The sequence below is a fragment of the Gymnodraco acuticeps genome, unplaced genomic scaffold (genome assembly GCF_902827175.1).
Source record: "Gymnodraco acuticeps unplaced genomic scaffold, fGymAcu1.1, whole genome shotgun sequence".
Classification (NCBI taxonomy): domain Eukaryota; kingdom Metazoa; phylum Chordata; class Actinopteri; order Perciformes; family Bathydraconidae; genus Gymnodraco; species Gymnodraco acuticeps.
The window spans coordinates 505069-511068 of record NW_022992150.1 but is presented as its reverse complement, the minus strand read 5'-3'; positions in this window follow the sequence as shown (position 1 = coordinate 511068).

The following is a 6000-nucleotide window of genomic DNA, read 5'->3' as shown; positions in this document are numbered from 1 at the left end:
ATAACCATTTAGATATTCAAACCATCAGTGTTTCTCAAACATTTTCATACCAAGGACCACTTAATCAATAAAAAAACACTCGCGGACCACCTAACTCCACAAATATCCAAAAACAATAGGCCTGCTTACCACTCCAACAGTATAACAAATTACAGCCTAATAATTACAGCTTAACCTTCTCTATATCGCCTCGTTCACACAACAACAATACAAATACAGATTATATAAGCATTTTGTTCAAATGCGATTTAAAATGCTCAGGTTTTACACCTTATGAAATGTAGACCACCATTACAACTACATTGGATTGTATCACCTATTCTACACGGACCCTCACTATTGCGGTAAGCGTGTTGTAACTTCCGGTTGTTGTTGTTGTCACCTCCGGGTATCCTGTGTGCCTGTTCTGCTGCTGATAGCTTATATTATCTTAACTTAAATGGATCGTTTTAAAACTCTTGATCACGGCAACTGCCTGACGTTGTAATCACACGTTACTACAGCTTAAGCTGATAAGACGGAGGTTCTGGTTGTTGCATCAGAAATGATTACGCCCTTGATTCTGAAAAGTATTGGACCATATTCCTCTGCTGCCAACTCCAAACTACGCAATTTAGGGGTCATATTTGACTAATCCGCATCGTTTGATACCCATGTTAAGCAACTGACGAGATCATGTTTCTTCCACCTACGAAATATTAGCAAACTGAGATCTGTAGTTTCAACACTCGACCTAGAAATGATTATCCATGCATTTATTTCATCTTGCATTGATTACTGCAACGCATTGTTCTCCTCTCTCAGCTTGTCTGCCCTTGCTCGTCTGCAGTCAGTCCAGAATGCAGCTGCAAGACTTCTCTCCCGGTCAAACAAACGGTCCCACATTACTCCAATACTCAGATCACTTCACTGGCTCCCTGTAGTTTATAGGGTTAAGTTAAAAATCCTCACTCTCACCTAGAGCTTTGCACGCGGTCAGACTCCTGCTTATGTGGCCGACTTAATTCACCCTTATACATCAGCTTGCCCACTCAGGTCTCACAGGCCAAATGTACTGTCTGTCCGACTTACCCACCAGTTAAGCCCGAAGGTCCCCCCAGTGGACCCCTCCCACAGTTATTTTTTTCTCACATGTCTCAGGGCTTCTTAACATTTATGAAACTATTAATGTTTCATACCCTTTTAAAGGTAAGAAACTCCGCTAACTGACAATAAGAACAATTGTTAGCTAAAAAAAACACAAGAGTAATACCAAGCCTTTGAATTAGCATTGAGCGAAAAAAAATGCTAACGCTTTTTTACACACAACACACGGTAGAAATGCCCTTATTACTATCTTAACTGCACAAACAAGATATACGATTTAAAGCTGAGACTCCACAGATTCCACACATGTAATGTCATCACTGTAAGACCACGAATTCCTGGAACTATCAGCCAGAAAAGAGAAAGTAAACAACATCCGGTTCCAAAAATATTACAATAATTACGTCTTACCTTTTTTGATTTGTGATCAAAAGTTGTGTTCAACGGAATAAAAACGCATCTCAAGGTTAATCCAATGTCTTTGTGTCACGTAGAATTGTTTACTGATAATCAATCATCATATTTATGGCAATATACTCGGTATAAAGTATTGCCGTCCAGGCTTGCACTTTCAGATATGCTTCGTTTGCTTCTCTATTACGTCCGCTATGGTAATGTTTACGTAGATTTGGGAACTGCCCATCGATTCTATTGGTTCTGATGGTTAAGAAAAAGGTGTAAATCACACGAATCGACCAATGGGTTCCAGAGATATGGTCCTGCGTAAAGTATAAAGAATGCCAGCCAGCTTAAGTACATTACGCAGCCGACTTCATTTATTGTTTACAACGTAACGAAGCAGGAAATGCAGCAGGACCCAGAGCGCACGGAGCACAGAGCGGACAGCAGATAACGGAATTGCAGTTGTATTGCTTATAGATTATCAGAACATTTCAAAGGGGACACAGCCCCATTGGATATTAATCTATGGATTAACTACATAATCGTTTTTATCGTTTTAATGCCATTGAAGACCAGTTTAGACCAGACAACGAGGAAGGTAAGTCATTGTTAGCCTAGCGCATTAGCGCTAGCGCCATTTGTTTTGATGTACGTTTTTGTTGATAACGTCGCGAGTTTGTATCTTTCAGTGTTGAGGTGGGCACCGTTAGATTCTGTGTCTCCTTGCGATCATAAACAATGTGTTGGATGTGCAGCAAGTAATAAGGGAGCGAGGAGTGATTTTCGGTGCAGTAATAGGCTAGCATTTTTCGCTCGGGGCTAATTCAGAGGCTCACTGTAAGAGTAGGCCTATGTTTTATTTAATTTGTATTTATTTTTTATTTTAATTTTTTCACAACAGTTGTATTTGGATGGAATGAATACCTATAGTGATAATTCAAAGTAATACAATGATTTTTACAGTGAAAAAGTTCAAATGGAACCGATGGTTCCCAAATTACCCAGAGGTGAGTCCGCTTAGACTTTATTTTTCTAAATCTCTCTAAAAAGGTCAAATTTCACATGTTTTGCATCAATCTTGATACAGGGTACTTATATGTTATAGTTTGGATTCCTAAAGCTTTTAGTCTACTAACCCATCATGCAAGGGTGGTTTTCACTATAAGTAAAGTTTTTTTTTTAGGTGGACATTAGAATTTACATGTTTTTACTATGTTCCATCTGAATTTACTTTAAAATAAAAAACATCTATATTGATTCTGACACTTCTACATCCAACTCACAGATGTAACCTTGCTTTGAGAAAAATAATTATTAATTTACCCCTTTTAGAAGTGAAGATATATCATTTGTTGTGTTAGTGGCATTTTCGAGCCTGAAACCTGAAAAACAGGCTCAGGGCTTAATTTAAGACCATAGACTGTATATATGGTTAAGACCCGCGGTGATCGATCGAGCGTTCGCAGCTGTGCCTCCTAAATTATGGAATGCTCTGCCTGCTCATCTACAGTCTGCGGACTCTGTCAACTCTTTTAAAACTATTTTAAAGACATTCTGTCACGATTCTTATGTTATGTCACGTTTTTAGTTTTGTATGTCTAGGTTTGGGTTTATTTTTGCTGTTCTGTTCTCCCTGTTTCATGTTTTCCTCCTTGTTTCTTGTCTGGTCCTTCTCCCTGTGTTTTCCTCCCTGTTGTTAGTTTCCCCGGTGTGTCTGATTGTGTTCACCTGTTGCCCTTGTATTTCTCCCTCCTTTACCCAGCTGTTTCTTGTTCCTTGATGACCTTTTCCTGTGTTTCCTTGTCGGTTCATTGTTTGTTTGTCCTCCCTTCACGTCACGTTTCATGTTTTTCTCTCCGGTCTTCCTCCATGTTTTTCACGGTCAGTTTTTGTGTTATTGTTTTCCTGAGCCACCGTTTTGATTCATGCCATGTTTTTTTATCAGCTTTTAAATAAAGCTCGCTTTTTGTTTCTAAACCTTTTTCCGTTTTTGCAGTCTGCATTTGGGTCCTACCTTTTCCGTGATCTTAACACATTCGTGTTTGGGTAACCGGTGTGCTTGATTTTATTCCATTTTATACTATGTGTGGCGCTCATGTAGAATGCTTGGTTTGCTGACAACGCCAGCTGGGGGAGTTTCGCCCCCAGGAAATTACTAAAAACTAAAGTTATACAATTTAATAAAAGGCAATCAGGTTCGTTTGAACACCACAGGCAGAGACAGTATAAAGGATATTACAACAATTGTTATTTTATTGGTACATAATTATATTCCTAATAGTACACAATATAATGTTATAAAAGTTCTCCAGGGAGGAGGGAGAAGGACAGTGCTGGGGCTTACCACGGCGGCAATTAACAAAACGGGGAGGAAGGGGTCAAATCAAAATCACCCGTGACACTGCACACCAAACAAAACGGACACGTGAAGAACACCACCACCAGGGATTGGGTTTGCCGCCTCGAGCCCACAGCACCTGTCCGGCACAAGAGAAACAGTTAAAAATCAGTAAGATTATAAAACTTGGTTGGAGATGAATAAACAAAAGGAAAACAACTAAAATAAACCAAATCTAAATAACCGTAAACAACAAAGACTTGAGTAAACTAATTAAACCAAACGTTAACAAAAGAAAATAAACAAAATCACACAATAACAAAATACTATGAATATGTACTCAAAACATGAGATGCACAAAACAGCTAATCAAAAAAAATCAACTAAACAATAAGTGTCCTTGCAATTCCGCGACCTCAAAACGGCCCTGGTGACAGTCCAACACGGAGTAGTCAGGGCCTGGACCAGAGGTGGGGGGGGGGGGGGGGATGATGACCAGAGGTGGGGAGAGTGGTTACGGCGTCCCAACTTTTACAGCTAGGCGCTGCCACAGAGCCCACCAGGAAGGGAGAATGTTTATGGCACCCCTGGAAAGAGGTTTAAAATGACTGGTGAATAGCCTACTTAAGTTTATTGAATTAAAAGTTATCTATGCGGAAATTCATACATACCAGCCTGTGCGGCCAGTTGTAGCCACAGAGCCCACAGGGAAGGGAGAGAGAGAGACCCAACAATCCCACGGCCAAATCCCACTGTGACATGAATAACAGTCAGTAGGCTACACCAGAGGAACCAAGCTGAAGGTGAGAATACGGCAGACAACGGCAACTCACCAATAGTTGCAACACTGCAAGACCGGGAACCTCCGGAGGAGCCAATCCTCCTCCACTCACAACTCTCCTTCTCTTAGCGACTGTAACTCCACAGTTGCCTACTCTTTTCGGGTTTGCTAACGGTAGCTACTTTAGCTTGGTAGCTAGCCATGGCTCTTTCCCCACCCTCGGGTGTTATTTCCTGCTCTTCCTGTCTCATGTTTGGTTACTTCCCTACCTCCTTTACTGGTACCGATACATGTGTTAAATGTAGTATAGTTGTTAGGTTGGAGGCGGGAATCATAGCCATAGAAGCCCGGCTCCGCATCTTAGAAAGTAACTCAGCTACAGTAAAGCCCATGTTAGCCGGTGCGGACCGGCAAAAGGTAGCTCCTATTAGCCGTCCCCCGGCAACTCTCGAGCAGCAGGGAGACTGGGTGACTGTTCAGAAGGGGCATAACGCGAAACCCGCAGGTCCCCACCAACCCGTTCACGTATCTAACAGATATTCCCCACTCAGCGAGACACCCGCTGAGAAGCCAACTCTGGTTATTGGTAGCTCTATTATGAGCAGTGTTGTGCTAGTTACTGAAAACCAGTAACTAGTTACCATTACTAGTTACTTCATTTCAAAAGTAACTCAGTTACTGTACTAGTTACTTACAAAAAAAAGTAATGCGTTACTGTGAAAAGTAACGTTTTCGTTACTTTGCAAAAGGGCTCCCATTAATGCCCTTATAGCCTTCATTTCAGTACTGTTATTGCATTGGAGAATAATACAATCTGTTGATCAACTTGACATGCATTATATGCAATCTGGATTGCATCGATATTAGCTGGCTTTCCATTTTTGTATATTCTTTCTCCAGGTAGTTGGAAAAAGTTTTCCGTCCCATATGCCGCCCGGACATGCTATCATGCTAACTAGCTCCCTGAAAGAGGGTGACTCCACTGTAGCAATAGCCTGCATGTGTTCTACAACATACCGTGCAATGGCTTTATCAACTTTTCCCTGGCCAGCAGTCCCTTGGTTAAAATCCAGCCGCTGTTGCTTAGGTGGAGGTGGAGTGGCGTCGGCTGAGTCTCTGTGGTCTTAGCTACTAGCTTCGTCCCAGCATGTTGTTTTTGCAGATGTTTTAAGAGATTTGAATTACTGGTTTGGGCAGTAGATAGGATCTTTGACCCGCCAAGACAAAACTTACATTTAACTAAAACGTTCTTTTCTTTGTGCTCGACCAAAGTGAAATAGTGAGAATATCTCCAGGTGGAGAAACTAGACTTGAGCTCCGCCGCCGCCATGATAGTCTTGTTAGTATACAACACAAACACGCCCACAGCGCGTCTCCGCATGTGACACAGGAA